General features: G+C 36.8%; 1 protein-coding gene across 6 annotated transcripts in view; it reads left to right on the top strand.

Annotated features, from left to right (window-relative positions):
- The window catches only part of MID1 (midline 1), a 253521-nt gene that overhangs the window by 63458 nt on the left and 175524 nt on the right, over positions 1 to 14539 (top strand). Inside the window, exon 1 of one of the 6 annotated variants that reach the window (XM_058441483.1) lies at positions 7412 to 7801. The exons of 4 other annotated variants lie outside the window; for them this stretch is intronic. The gene's annotated coding sequence lies outside the window, so the exon portion shown is untranslated. Of the gene's footprint in view, positions 1 to 7411; positions 7802 to 14160; positions 14213 to 14539 lie in introns of those variants that run through there. One more of the 6 variants, XM_058441484.1, reaches the window with a different exon arrangement.

The raw sequence follows: 14539 nt of genomic DNA, 5'->3' as shown, positions 1-14539 counted from the left end.
TTCTTGAGCTGGGGGAAAAATCAGATTCTCTAGGCAAAATTGCCTACTAGACATATTTTGTGTTTTTAACATCCTGATAACTTTAGAAAAAGACTCTAAGGGAAGAAGGTGCATGATGTATTTCTGATCTACTAAAACAAAATAAGTCACGTAGCTGCTAAATTCTTGCAAGGCCAGGATGCTGCTGTTTCAAGGAAGCCATGAATCTGTTTGATTAGCACGTTCTGCATTCTTTAGATTGGAATTAAAATGCCCAAGGACATCTGGCTTAATAATGAAAGTCTTCGTATTAATCTTTCCTCTGAGGATTAGAAAGTCCTTTACAAACACGATCTATTTATTCTCTGCCACATCCCCAGGAGAGAACGAGGTGGCAATTTGATCCTCATTGAACAAATGGTGAGACGAAGGCAGAGAAAGGTTAAGTATAAAGAGACACAGCAAGTTAGGGGCAAGTCTGGGGATGAATACTCACCCACCCAGAAAGACTACCTGTGCAGATTTAGGATCTCAAATGGCATTCTAGGGTTTCAAACAGAATCTCTCTTACAGCATTCTTTTCCTTATCATTCTGTAACTGGCAAGTATATTGTGTCCCAAGTATGTTGTATGGTTTCCTTCATTTGAAAGTCCAGACTCTTAACAGTTCAAAAGGCAGTTCTGTTCTCATTTCTCCCAACATTGAGATCAGGCAGCTTTTATGAAATCTAATAGAAAGATACAGTAACTAACCGGAATTTTAAATATGCATCTGAGAAATGTTCCCTTTCAACAGATGTTTTAAGTTTTTGCACATGGTTTATAGAGCTCAATGTCTTCAACATATGTTAAAATTTTAATTTCTTCTCTGCTATCTCTCTTTCAGCAAGTGTTATAATCATAAGACTTGCTGTCAGTTTAAAGATCCTTGTTGGTCATTTTGAAATAATTTTTTTGAGTCATGTTTTTAGTTCGCTTGGCTGTAGACCGCATAGGCTACAAGCAAATCCGTTAATTGGTAGTTGCATGTTATCCACAGACATTCCAGCAAGTTTTAAGGCTAAGTGCATATGTGGATGTCTCCTGGCTTTGATCGTTTGTGTGGTAAATAGACATCCAAGGTAGCTATGGCAACCTGGGCTGTGCGTTGGTGAAAGGGGGGGATTTGGTTACTGGACAAAGAGTAATTTGTTTGGTTAGAAAAAGGTAGGGGCAAATCAGGACATTTTTAACCCGCATGATTTGAGGATCCCAGTTCAATCAAATCATTTGGATTTTTCTCGATAGGCAAAAAGAAGTAATGGCTAACCGCACCAGAGTATCTTGCAGACGTAATTTAATTCTTTTTAAACAAGTGGTTGCTACTTTCCAAAAGCAATTTATACAATGAAAAGGAAGTACAATATGTCATATAAATATCATCAATATCCCTATTGTCCTAAGTATGAACGTTTTTATTTTCAGAACTTGATGGGACTTTGAAAGACCAGGATCGGATTGGAGGTGTGCATTTCAGTTATCTACCTGCAGGGGTCAGGCTTGAAGTTCCCGTGGTCGGCAGATCAGGCAGCGGACTTCACTGCAGGGAGCCAGAGGCAGACTCAGAGAGAGTTGCTGTGCTTATTTGGAACAATTAGTTAGCGATTCTTTAATCTTGTGACCAAAGCTACTATGAAAATGAGTTCATTCAAGGAAGAGAATATCAAATACGCTGTGATTAAAGAAAGGGCGATAAAGCCAGGTCAAACAGCAATCTAATCTCCGTTTACATATAAGGCAGTTTATGGGGAAGATTCTGGCTCATTATCAACTTCTTTGATTTCACACAAAAGTGAGCTCAGGGGTTTTGTTCTAGAAACTTGTTTGCCCAGTTTTATGAGCTGGCATGTTATAAAAGTTTCTTTAAACTAAAAAGGACACAATATTAGGGAGCCATCTGGATCCGAAATATTTTTCCCCCTCTGGAGGAAAATATTCCATTGACACAAGATCAGGATGGTTAATGGCCTCCAGGAGGTCAGGTGAAAATTGAGGCGCAGAACAAAATGCCAAGAGGGGACTTTCCTGAAAAAACAAACCAGACCAAAGAAAATAACTTAACCTGCTTTGTGCTATGAAAGAGATGTTCTGAGTAAACATGGAAGAGGTGCTGATCATTTGTAGTACAAGTGGATGTTGAAGGTCTTATATTCAGTCCAGTGTTTATGATGAATATAATATAAAGGCTGTCCTTCCTTTCTTATATCATTCAATGACATTTACTGAGCACTCACATAATTAATATATTCTGCCACATTATACGTTATTATTAATGTGCCGGGGCACTTTCTGGGTTCCAAACATGACTTTGGTAAGGTCCCTGCCCTCAAAGAACTTTTGATCTGGTGTAGAATTTATTGTACCAGTAGCACAATGTAGGTTTTTCCATGGTCAAAATGGCTGCTCATTAATATCTATATTTGTATGGGTAGGGATCCACTTGAAAAATTGATGGTATCCAAAACCTTACTGAACTTAGGAGACTTGAGAAGTGATTTGTAATTGTGAAATTTAGTTGATTTTTAGCCCACATGTCCATTTGTAGAAATTTATGACTTCTTACATAAAGCAGATTTCTCATAATTATTAAATAGTAATTTATTTTTCTCAATAGAGAAAAGTAACTCATAGATAGTCCCCCAATCTAGGAATACATTATGTTTTAGGAGTTTGTTGTTTGAAACCCAGAGCATTTTCCAGCGAAAAATAATCAATCTGATTAATGTGAGATCAAGTTCTGAGTTTTGAGGACATGCCACTGTGTTATACAGGATGGAAACAGAAGGAGAAAGAATTGTCATACTTTTGGTAATAGGCCAGTCATGGCAATATTTGAAATATGAAGTTCATACTACTTTTCACCTTTCTTTCTCCATCCTTCTGATGTCTTCTGGTCTCACTGGGGCATCTCCCCCAGGCCTGTCCTAATATATAGTGAATTCATAATTGTTCATCTTCCCACCCTTCCCTTCCCCACCTCCAAACCACTCTCCTGTTTCCTCTAGTCAGTGGTCTCTACCACATGGCAGGAGAGAAGTAATATGGGCGAGCCAAAGCTCATGACTCTTAGCCCTTTAACCCTTAGGATGAATCTTTAATTGGGGAAATTTCAATCAGTGGAGCCTGGAGCTACAAAACACATGATTTTCCTTTCAGGGACAATATTTGGGGGCAGGGCCATGCCTTTGGCAGACAGAACTTGCTGGTGTATCTACCCGTGGGTCAGACCTCTTTATTTGTTCCTTCTCAGCATCCTGCCTGAACTTCTGGGCCCACTAGGGTCTTTATGAGTAACAGCCAGGGAGCCACAGGCCTCCAGTTGAGAGGGAATTATGGCGTTTGTGGGTTTGGGTTGTTTGTAAGTATGCTCTTTGTATGCTGAGCACTGTCTACTTGGATTAGAATAAATGGAAAGAAAATAGCTGTAGCATCCTCTTATCCACACGAGTATTTGAGTTGGTGTATATATTTCTACTCGTTTGTCTGCTTATCTTAGGACTGAGTTACTCCAGAGCAAGAGTCACATCTTAATTACCTTTGAATCCCCAGACCCAAGCCCAGTGTCTGGCATACAATAGGAATCATTAAGTGTTCTACAGGTGCATGCTGGATGAATTTTAGTAAAAAAGAGAATGGAAAATGTTCCTTAACATATATTAATTCTGTGAGTGCTCAGGAGGGATATAAAGAAGAAAGGGCATTAGAAAGGTCCGGGAAACAGCAAGGACTAAATAGATCAGTAGTAGAGAAAATTAACATAGGTTATGATTACTGACCTGTATGTATATGGTTTTATATATATATATAGTCCATTTATATACACATAGTCTCTCTCTATATATATAGAGTATATATATATAGAATATATAGAGAGTATATATATATATATAGAATATATAGAGAGTATATATATATAGAATATATAGAGAGTATATATATATAGAATATATAGAGAGTATATATATATAGAATATATATAGAGAGAGTATATATATATAGAATATATATATTCCATTCAGTTGTGTTCTGGGCAAGAACACAACCCAAAACATGGTAAGCAGCTTGGCTTATCCTCTGTTTGATTGTTCTGCAGAAATGATTACGAAATGGGTTATGCCCTCCAATAGCTCAAAGCCTAATCGCCAAGATAGAATCTGCTGCTTTCTCTCATTGAACCCAGCCTGATAATTTAGGCCTTAGGTCCATGTGCGGTTGTTTAATTTTGCAGGTGAGTGGCATGCCCAAGGTTACTCCACAACTGAGATAGCGTGTCTGAGAGAAGGCTGAAGCCTTCTCCATGTGGATGGTGGCCACATTTTTCATAGTGAAGTTCAAGATTTGTGCTGGACAAAGCATTTTCATTGCCGGTACGTGTAACAGACCAGGAGTTATAGTTAAAATGACAAAATAGAAATTTCAGGGACATTTAATAGTTTATGGAAACAACAGGACTAATATATTACCAAAGGGTCTATGCGGTAGACTGTGTTATCTGTCCTATGTCAAGTTTTGGAGTGTTGGTTTAGTTGTGTGTATTTAGAAGTGGTCTTCCCCAAACAATTCGGAGGAAGGGGGTTGTTACTGGGAAAATGGAATTCATTGAATGCCCTGCTGAGTTAATAATAAGTAGATGAATGGCCAAATAAAGCAATATATAGATGGACGGCACCACCAAATATTATTAATAGAGATTTATTTACTTACATAGGATCAAGTCTTCTGTACGAAATACATTAGGAATCCAGACTAAGAATACCGGTTAAAGTTTAGCATTTCTGGGTTGACATTTTAGCACAAGAAACACTTTACCCTCCATCTGGGAGCAAGGTATGAGGGAGACTTAGGTTCTACACCTAGAAGCTAAGTCTTCCAGACTCCCCATCTCACTCTCTTTTGTGACTGTACCACATGCCTTCTACTAAGATATAATTTGGATGTTTTCAGGTCATGTGCTATAATTCAATATGCTAATAAATTCCAAGGCAATTTGAATGGAATGATGGTTTATAATGAGGCAACTCAGGAAAGACTACATCATCTTTAGTGGAAAATACTATCCAAAAAATCCAAATAGTTAAATGATCTTATATTTGGGTTTTGTGCTTCTTTTATGTATATATTCTTTGCTCTGATTTTAGTTAAGAATGAAAATGTCAGACAGTAAAAACTAGGAGGATTATATTTATATAAAAGAAAGTTTAGGGAATGAGATGAGTCATTTAGCCCATGAATTAATCAGCTGTGCTTTGAGGAAATAGTGCAGGAAGGTAAAATGGAACAAATAGAAGAGAGAAGAAAGCGTGACTTCTTTTAGTCAACATAAGATGGGGAAAGTGGTAGAGAAAAATTGGCTGTTTGGTGAGTGATTCAGTTGAGTTCCTTTTCAGTGGTCAATGTTTAAAGTGAAATCCTAATGAGATTGATGCTGCCCTTTTTGTACCGCTCTGAGTAAAAGAGGGAAAACAGTCATAATAATTAATTGAGAGGGGTATGACTTTCTGAGTAGATAAAAACATGATAGACTATTAGATAATGAATATTTATTGCTTGATGATTCTCAGTCTGGAAGAGACACTTTCTGAATATTTCTCCTCTTTCTAACATTTCAGCTGTCAGAATTGAATGGTTCACATATAAACTACATTGTTTTGGTTTAACTAACAAAGAGTGATAAGACATGAATTGTTTGTGACAACCCCGAACATTGATAACAGAAGACATTAATGCCTGCAGACACAGCCTACATGGTAAAAATCTGGAAACAAAAATGCTTATTATGTTAGGCCATCGTGCTTTGACCTAGTTTTGCTTTTCTGCTTGGAAATTATGTCAATATTAGTTACATCATCCCTTCGGATGAGCAATTCCACATTCTTGTTTATTTCAGTGTCATATTATTAGTTTTGTATATTTAGTTCTGACCTCTGAGGAGCCAAACTAATCCTCATTGACTTGCATTTTCCTTTTGAAATGAGACTTCTGCATGATAAAGAGAGAGGATTTTATGTATTAACAAAACAATCTAAGATGCATCTTCAAAGGCATTCATTTCTCCTTGATCGGGAGCTACTGCCCTCTTGAAGGTTCCTAGAGGCCATCCAGTTTTCTGCTGATCAGAATTAGTCTTTTTTTCTTTGTCTTATGGGGATGGAATAGATTACTGGGCCTAGAACTGCCATAGTTGAATAACAAAAAGTAAAACTGTGAGGCTGACGGGATATTTCCCAGCCCATCATCCTTAAATTTGCCCTTTTCATGTTTCTGCTTTACTTCTTCATCCAGCAGAAACGGGCTTAGCATATTTTTCCTATTTAACATTTTTATTGAGTACTTTTCAAAATGAATTATTTCCTCAGTTGATTTCGAACACATTTTTTTCTGTCATTTAATACTTTATATCACTAGAGGAAAGAACCATTTAATTCTTTCATACATTTATGAATTCTAATCTTCAAAGAGTGTGAGTTCTTCAAGTGATCAACTTACATCAAATTTACAAGTATAATTTACTACCAAAAGACCTTGAACGCTTTTTGGTGCACATGTTTTGGCATTCCTTATTAACAAATGTAATCAGGCAAAAGCCCACAAGAATATGTATTCCTGGTTCCTCTTTAAAAATGTACCATTTGCTCTTATTTTCTAATTAAGGCTTTGAAGGTTAAAAATCCCTTTGTTGTTAGCTCCTTTACAAGTCTCCTGCCTGAGTGCAGAAAACATAAGAAGGGAGTGTCCTCTTCAAAGCATAACCCAACCAACTAAATTTTAACCAGGTAAATTGTTGATTAGCATTGGATCATTTAAAGAAACACTATGAAAGTAATTGGGATAGGCACAACTCCTAATTGTGTGATCCCAGGGGGCTTCAAACATTGTTTGAAACATTCACCTCAGAGATTATATTCCATGTCTGATCCTCATGCTAATTTGAATACTAGGATCCTGAAGAAAAACTTTATAGGATTTCTTGAGTCCCTAATTGGTATGTAAACATCATCATTCCCAAGCTGCCCAAAGTTGTGAATTATAGTATACCATGTGTCTCCTGTTGTGATATCAATTTCTACAGCAATTTTTCTGATTGTCGTAGGCAAATGTAAATATATTTCCCTCCTCTTACACAAATAGTGGCCTTTCACATACATTATTCTTCACCCTGGCTTTTTTCTGCTTTACAGTATACCCTAGAGATCTTTCCATAACAGTCCACAGAGAGCTTCCTCTTTAAAAACAAAACAAAACTGTGTATCATCGCACTATGACAATGTACCATAATTGATTTGACCCTTCCCCTACTAGTCACGTGGAGTGTATCCAATCTTTTGCCATTAAAGCAATGTGCACTGAAAAACGTTGTGTTCATCAGTTTGTATGGGGCGGATGTATCTGTATTAAAAATCCCCAGAAGTGGGATTGCTGGGCCAAAGGGCAAATACAGTTTCTAATTTTGATAAATAAATAACAGTGTCTAACCAGCCTGTGTGAGAGCACTGCCCCAGAGCCTCATCAATAGAGAGCAGTGTCCAACTTGTGCACCTTTGCCTATCTGATATCTGAAAAGCAGCATCTCTGTGTAGCTTTGCATTCTCTTCTGAGTGACGTTGAGTATCTTTGCAAGTGTTGAAGGTCTATTTGCATTTCTTGTGCAATGTCTGCTCATATCCTCTGTTTAGAAAAACAAGAAGGTCGGGTGCGGTGGCTCACGCCTGTAATCCCAGCACTTTGGGAAGCTGAGGCGGGCGGATCACGAGGTCAGGACAACAAGACCATCCTGGCTAACACGGTGAAACCCCGTCTCTACTAAAAATACAAAAAAATTAGCCGGGCATGGTGGCAGGCGCCTGTAGTCCCAGCTACTCGGGAGGCTGAGGCAGGAGAATGGGCGTGAACCTGGGAGGCGGAGCTTGCAGTGAGCCGAGATCGCGCCACTGCACTCCAGCCTGGGCAAAAAACGAAGACCCCCTACCAAAAAAAAAAAAAAAAGAAAGAAAACAAAACAAAAAAAAAAAAAAGAAAAGAAAAGAAAATGCCAGGTCTAGTACAATGATGTTTGATGTTTTTTTTTTTTTGACAATGATAAAACTACTATTTAGTAAGAGAATCACTCCAGGCAGTAGACTTAGAAGCACAGTATCAGAGAGCCTAGAGTAAAGACCCTAACGTGCCACGTCTTAACTCTGTGACCTTGGGTTGATTCCTTAAACTTCCCAAGTTTCCTCACCTGTAAAATTGAAATGATGTGGACAACTCACAGGGTTTATAGAATAATCACTAAATGAAGGATTATATATATAAATGGTATATAAAGCACTTAACAGAGTATTGGTTACATGCTAGGCACTTACAAATGTTAGGTTAACTTCTCTTTTTTTAGATACAAACTTAAGGTTTCAGAGAAGGCTGGGTTTTGTGGACATTTCTACCTCTTACCCTCTGAATGAATACACATCCACCCACACAGAGGCATGTAAATATACACATATGTACACACGGTGGAATAATGTCTGAAATGGCTGTAATGATTCAAAAGCATCTCTTTAGACAAACGGGTGTGTGTGTGTGTGTATGCGTGTGTGTGTATGCATGTGTGCATGTATATGTATAAATATCCCTGTAATGTAAGAAAACTAATTTGTTGCTAAAAATATACCCTTTTAGGACAAATTATCCTAATATGCTAAAACAACACCAAATAGTATTAAATGGACATGATCACTTATCACTACCTTTCATATTATAATCCAGAAAAGCATTTTTTCCCTTCGTTTATCTTATTCTTTACAACAATTAAACTCTTTTACAATGTTACACACCTTATACTTACAGCTATACCTAGAAATAAAATTAGACTTATACTCATGTTTATGTATTTCTGTCTTTAAAACAAAAAAGTAAACACAGCAGTAAATACAAAGGGTAGAAATGGAAAAAAAATGCATTTTAGAGGGCATAGTGCTAAGGGTTGCCACTACTGAGGGCTGAGAATATAACACTGACCAACTCTACCACTGTGAATGAGACCATTTGGGTGATCTTGTTTCCCAGGGCTCTGTTATTACAGAAACATAATTTTAAAAATTGTATTTTGAAATAATTACAGATCCATAGGAAGTTGCAAAAAATATACTGGGCGGTCTGCACCCTTTACCCACCCCTTACCCCATCCCTAACCCCCAGAAACCAGTAATCATCTGTTCTCCATCTCTATAATTGTGCTACTTCAAGAATATAATATAAACGTAATCATACAGTATGCAATTTTTTGAGATTGACATTTTTTCCCGCTCACTTAATTTTCTAGAGGTTTATTCAAGTTGTTGCATGTATCAGTCGTTTTTTCCTTTTTATTGCTGAGTAATGTTCCTTGGTGTGGATATATGACAGTTTAATCATCAACTTGTTTAAGGACACTTGGGTTGTTTCTACTTTGGAGCTATTACAAACAAAGTTGCTATGAGCATTTGTGTGCAGGATTTTGTGTGACTGTAAGTTTCCATTTCTCTGGGATAAATGCCCAGGAGTGCAATTGCTGGGTCATATGGCAAGTATACATTCAGTTTTGTAAGAAACTGCCAAAGCGTATTGCAGAGTGGCTGAATCATTTTACATCCCCAGCAGAAATGTATCAGTGACCCAGCTTTCTCTGCATCCTCCCCAGCATTTGATGTTGTCCCTGTTTTCATTTTAGCCATTCTGGTAGGTGTGTAGTGGTGTCTTATTTGTATTGGTTTTTAAAAAGTGCAGGAGATACTTCATAATCCAGTTTGGGTGTGTTCAATACCTCCCAGGTAAAATTCTCACACGTAATATGGGCCTATCTTGGTACGTGACTGAATTGTCAAAAATATCTATGATTGCTGCATTTTTGGTTGAACCTTAACTGAAATATTGAGAGCAAAAAAGAAACTGTTGTGCAAAATATATCTGAACATTAGACTGGGCTTCAATTTATACTCTGAGACACTCAGAGAATTGATACTTGCTCAAGACATGGCAGATGCATGCCCCAGCACCTAACTTCACTTTAGGAATAGACACATTAGGTATCAGGAAAAATTGCTAAGACTATTTAAATTTCTCCCCCCTTTTCCAACATATTCCATTGCCTTTGCATTTGCATAAGTTAAATAGCATGATCTGTCTTCATTGTCAATATACATGTAGATGTGTGTAAATCTACAAACATACATATACAGAGACATACATACACTGGCTCTGTGGGCATCAATCCCAAATGTTCCCCAACATCCAGTCTAGATTCTCCCAGGTCAGGATTTCTCAACTTTGGCACTATTGACATTTGGGGCTTCATAATTATTTGTGGGGCTGTCCTGTGCACTGTAGGATGTTTAGCTGTATCCCTGGCCTTAAGCCACTGGATGCCAGTAACACTCCCATGCCCCCAAAGTGTGACAACTAAAAATGTCTCAGCACATTGCAAAATGTCTACTGGGGGCAAAATAAACCTCCCTTTGAGAATCACTGGGGTAGGCAGAAGAGAAGGAGAATCTCAGGCTTCAGGTTACCTCACTGGGTTTGCTGAAACTTGATAAGAATCTCCTTACCAGCGGGGATCAGGTTTTGGTGCCCACCTGTTCACTTCTGATAACTACCAATCTCTAAATTTGTTTCTGCAAGTTATGGCTGAAGATTAGTGGTTAACAGAGAACGATATCAGCCTTTGTTTCTTAAAGAGCTTATACTCAATGCTTTAAAATACAAATTGGATCTGGCACTGTTGTGGTTCACGCCTGTAACTCCAGCACTTTGGGAGGCCAAGGTGGGAGGACTGCTTGAGCCAGGGAGTTTGAGACCAGCCTGGGCAATATACTGAGACCCCATCTCTACAAAACAAATAAAAAGTTAGCCAGGCCTGGTGGTGCAAACCTGTAGTCCCAGCTACTTGGGAGGCTGAGATGGGAGGATCGCTTGAGTCTGGGAGGTCAGTTCTGCAGTGAGCTAAGATGGCCCCACTGCACTCCAGCCTGGGACCTTGTCTCAAAAACAAAACAAAACAAAATAAAATAAAACACAAATCGAGCACACATAATTGAAAAGAAAACTTCATGCACACCTGGTTTTGTTTTACTTTGTAACGATGTTTTATCACTTATATTAGATATCATGATTATTTTAACAGATATAAAATTTAATAGGTAATAAAATACCTCATAAAATAGGATATATCTCCATATGCATAGAGAATTTTATAGAGAAACTGGCACAATTCCTGGATCTTCCTCTGATTCAATGTGTTTATCTTTGAATTCTAATAGGTTTTAAAAGACATTTAAAGAATTGCAAAACAGGCAAAAGAAAATATGATAGTGTTTTATAATTTAAATTACGTCTACATAGCAACAATAATTATTATATAAATTATAGAAAATGTTATGTATTTTTTAACTTTATAAATTTACCCTACTTGATAAATAATATTTTGTATTTATTACATTTGATATATAAATATATTTCTACTTTAGAATTAAAATAAGGCGAAAATAGTTATTGTTTGAAATACTGTTAAGTTGCATATTCTTATCTGTATTAGAATTAAAATATGTATCTTATATTTATATATAAATTACAAATTACCTGAAAAAGAATAAATTATAACGTCATATAAAAATAAAATATTCCTGTATCAGTTGTGCAATTTAAATTCTGCTTTTAGTTTTCATTCTTTAAGTTGTTACATTTGGAAGATTTGGATATAGTTATCATGAACTCACTGTTATCTATGGCTCTGACAGTAAAATACGCCATTGAGTTGTACTGTAATATGAATCTCCCAGGAACGCTAAGCCAATTCAGAAGGAGGCATTCCTTTCTCAGGAATAGAGATTTATAAAGTGACCGGAGGTATCACTATTTCTAGAGGAAGGTGCACCTTGAAGTATTCTCATTCTTTTCTATGCATTTATGATCCCAGCCTACTAAACTCAAGCGACACTTCAATACAGCAAAGCCTCTTGTAAGTATATGAGTTTAATAAGAAAATTTATGAAGAAAAAATACACTGAAATGCCGACTGACCCCCAAAATAATAGGATACTTTTTAAAAAATATATTAGTTTCATAGCATGACAAATAACACTCAAAAATACTTTGAAAGTGTGCATTTTTAAAATGCCCAAAGGGTTTAGTAGATTATGTTGAGAGAAGACATTGGAGGAAGAAACATTATAGCCACAAGAGCCAGGAAAATGATCCTCCTTTGTTTATAGGATTACATAGAGGAATTTTAACTTCTAAAGTGAAAATACAAATTACTTGTGTAGGCTAAAATCACCCTTCTTAGAGGAAATAGTACAAATTTTCTTCATATAATTTATGTTCCTCCAGAAAGTCTCTATGAAGTGATAACATTATAACTGCATGCATTCTCCTGGTGACTTCATTTAAAGTCTGTGATGTAGGCCCTTTCCTACAGAGCCCTTATGTTCCCTATAGACCAAGAGGTTAATTAATTTTTGGAGTTATATAGCAAAGAGTTGCCAGAACCCCAAATAACATATCTCTAATTTCCAAAATTGCCTGACAAACTCTATATTTTAAAGAAGCCATGTTATTCTTAGGATAAACCTAATAATGTCACTTTAATCCCCAGTCATGCTCATCTTTGCCTTTCTTCCAATATGTGCAAGGAATATATAAGGTGACCTTTTAAGGTTACAATATCTTCTTACAAATTAGAGTTGATGTGCTGAGGTTATAACAGCAGCTGAGCATTCTCAAAAGCTGCAGATTGAGCCGACAGGCAGATTAGCAAGTACATAAAATGTCAGTAGAGAAAAAAATAGACTTCAATTTTTTGGCAATCCTGTTAAACAACTCCGTGAATAAGTCTTTGAAACTTGTACGGTGGACGGTTTGAATTTTCCTCAATGCCTAGCACAAAACTTACCTATCTGGTGCATATGTGCATTGCTGAATTAATTAATGGAAAGTAAAATTTTAAAATGTAACCTTGGTTATTTGGGATAAAATGGCACTTCCATGTAATGGAATGTCATAACTGAAATGGTAGGGATTTTCAGATGCTCTAGCTGGTACTAAATCTCATCAGAGCTCTTCAAGTTATAACATAAGATAGCATATTCAATATGAGAAAATATTTAATTGTCAGCCTTAAAAATGTATAGAGCAGAGGCAATCCATTTTTTTTCTGACAACAAAGCCTTCTAAAAGCTTTTCAAACCATACAGCTTTGAGATTTATAACTTTGAACCAAGAAAACATAATTTCAAGAAATGAAGAGAACTTCTGATTAATTCTAGTCTAAGGCAATGAAGTCCTACTAGATTTTAAAGTATTATGTTCTTCATAATTAATGTCAAGATAGGTTCCTCCCTGTGGCTCATTATTTTCTTGTAAAAAGTACATACTGCCTGTGTTTTTAAATTTCGGGTTTTCCCATGCCGCTCTTGTCTAATGATCCAGCATTCAGGCATATAATACATTTTAAGAATCTATATTTAAAGACTATTTATGCATGTGTGTCTATGTATTTTGAAATAGATATATTTCAAAAGACTGTTTTTAGCCTTTGGCTCAAATATTTTTTTTTAAGGAATATAATATTGAATATCTGGACAGGTTGAAAATCTCCAACATTTAGCTATAAATGTTAACTAATGCTTTCCTTTTCATTTGTTAAATTGCTGCATAAATGCTTTAAAAAGTATGTTACCGTTGGCATTAAGACATCATCTCTTTCACTTACAAAAGTGCACCAATCTTTGGGATTGAACCATTCTAGCTGCTCTAAGCCAAAATTCTCCCCAGCCGGGTTCCTTAACATCACCCTTGCCACAGAATCTACATCAATGGGAGTTAAAGATCTTTGGTCTCAAACCTTATCCTGGTTGAATTCCTATCATATCACCAGCAACCCCTTTCTAATGGCCCCCAGGAATGCTAGCACAACAGGGGATCTTCAGGAGGCTCACTCCAATGAGGGACATCATTTGCAGTGACAAAGTTTGTCCCTAGATGAAATATTTGTCTCTCTCCCTATAGCTTTTACCCCTGTTTGGCCCCCTCTCTACAACACAGAACACGTGCAGTTACTCTGTTCTCTGACAGCTCTTCAAAGACAAAGCTAACGTGGCCTTTTGGGGACATTTTTTCCAGGTTAAATATGCCCAGATGTGCTTGATTTGGACTCTATCTTTAGGATCAAGCCATGTTAGTAAGTACAAGTGTCCAGCATTTAAAAGAACTGTTCATAAGAGAGACTCACCAGATTAGAGGAAAGAGATACCATTCAGTTTCTAATACACAGTGACCTTAATGCCACTATTTTAAGCTCTCTCTGCCTGGATTGTAGAGACTTTGCCTAGTTTACCTCTGGAATAGAAATTCTGAACCTTTGCTGGTGAGTGAGCAATAGCAATGATGACAGACATCTAGCTAGATACTAAGAAAAAAAGTCATGAATGACCAAAGTGTGAATTTTGTTTCTTTGCTTGTCTGATAACCCATGGCTATTTGCAATATCTTATTGTCATGTGCTAAA

Source organism: Hylobates moloch, unplaced genomic scaffold (genome assembly GCF_009828535.3).
Source record: "Hylobates moloch isolate HMO894 unplaced genomic scaffold, HMol_V3 SCAFFOLD_7, whole genome shotgun sequence".
NCBI lineage: Eukaryota > Metazoa > Chordata > Mammalia > Primates > Hylobatidae > Hylobates > Hylobates moloch.
This window is presented reverse-complemented; position numbering and strand designations above follow the sequence as displayed.